The sequence below is a fragment of the Oncorhynchus tshawytscha genome, linkage group LG33 (genome assembly GCF_018296145.1).
Source record: "Oncorhynchus tshawytscha isolate Ot180627B linkage group LG33, Otsh_v2.0, whole genome shotgun sequence".
In the NCBI taxonomy this organism is placed as follows: Eukaryota; Metazoa; Chordata; class Actinopteri; order Salmoniformes; family Salmonidae; genus Oncorhynchus; species Oncorhynchus tshawytscha.
The window spans coordinates 47,355,681-47,357,527 of record NC_056461.1 but is presented as its reverse complement, the minus strand read 5'-3'; positions in this window follow the sequence as shown (position 1 = coordinate 47,357,527).

Below are 1,847 nucleotides of genomic sequence, written 5' to 3'. Positions count from 1 at the left end.
CACAGACATCTGGCTCAGTAGCATCTGATACCACCTGGAGCTTCTCCCTGACACACAGACATCTGGCTCAGTAGCATCAGATACCACCTGGAGCTTCTCCCCTGACACACAGACATCTGGCTCAGTAGCATCAGATACCACCTGGAGCTTCTCCCTGACACATAGACATCTGGCTCAGTAGCATCAGATACCACCTGGAGCTTCTCCCTGACACATAGACATCTGGCTCAGTAGCATCAGATACCACCTGGAGCTTCTCCCCTGACACACAGACATCTGGCTCAGTAGCATCAGATACCACCTGGAGCTTCTCCCCTGACACATAGACATCTGGCTCAGTAGCATCTGTTGCCCTCTTTGTGAAGAACATGCAAACAGTTTTTTCACATTGAGATGCAGACACGAGTCACTGAGCCACTTTGTAACCTGGACCATTACAGTAGTGAGTTCTTGTGCAGCTTGTTGTTTGCTCTTTGCATGCACATATATCACTGTATCATCTGCGTACATTTGAACTTCAGACCCAGTACAGACAGAAGGCAGATCATTAATGTACAGGCTGAACAGGAGGGGCCCCAGTATTGACCCTTGGGGCACGCCCACATCATAGCTACGAGTGGGCGACATCTCATTGCTCACTCTGACACACTGAGTTCTGCCTTCAAGGTATGATTTCATCCATCTCAAGGCATCAGGGGAAAAGTTGAACTTGGACAATTTTGTGATTTTGTGATGTCATCTTGTAACTGTACATCAAAACAGTGACCAGAAATATTGACACTAAATTACTTCAGTTATACAGTTATACTTTCAGAAGGTATTCAGATCCCAGGGCTTTCCACTTTTTTTTTAGGTTACAGCCTTATTCTAAAAATGATTCCATCAAAATCTACATACAATACTCCACAGTGACAAAGCAAAAACAGTTTTGATTTTTTTTTGTTAATTTGTTAAAAATAAAAACAGAAATATTACATTTACGTAAGTATTCAGACCCTTTCACTCAGTACTTGGTTGAATCACGTTTGGCAGTGATTACAGCCTTGTGTCTTCTTGGGTATGACGCTACAAGCTTGGCACACCTGTATTTGGGGAGTTTCTCCCATTCTTCTCTGCAGATCCTCTCAAGCTCTGTCAGGTTGGATGGGGAGCGTCGCTGCACAGCTATTTTCAGGTCTCTCCAGAGATGATCGGGTTCCAGTCCGGGCTCTGGCTGGGCCAATCAAGGACATTCAGAGACTTGTCCCGGAGCCACTCGTGCGTTGTCTTGGCTGTGTGCTTAGGGTCGTTGTCCTGTTGGAAGTTGAACCTTCACCCCAGTCTGAGGTCCTGAGTGCTCTGGAGCAGGTTTCATTCAAGGATCTCTGTACTTTACTAGGTTCATCTTTCCCTCGATCCACTGAAAACATTGGCCAGGTGATGAGCGGTGCCTGGATTCCTCCAGACGTGACGCTTGGAGGAAGAGTTCAATATCGGTATCATCAGACCAGAGATTCTTGTTTCTCATGGTCTGAGAGTCTTTCGGTGCTGTTTGGCAAACTCCAAGCGGGCTGTCATGTGCCCTTTAATGAGGAGTGGTTTCTGTCTGGTCAATCTACCACAAAGGCCTGATTGGTGGAGTGCTGCAGAGATGGTTGTTCTTCTGGAAGGTTCTCCCATCTCCCCAGAGGAACTCTAAAGCTCTGTCAAAGTGACCATTGGGTTCTTGGTCACCTCCCTGACCAAGGTCCTTCACCCCAATTGCTCAGTTTGGCCTGACGGCCAGCTCTAGGAAAAGTTGTGGTTCCAAACTACTTCAATTTAAGAATGATGGAGGACACTGCGCTCCTGGGGACCTTCAATGTAGC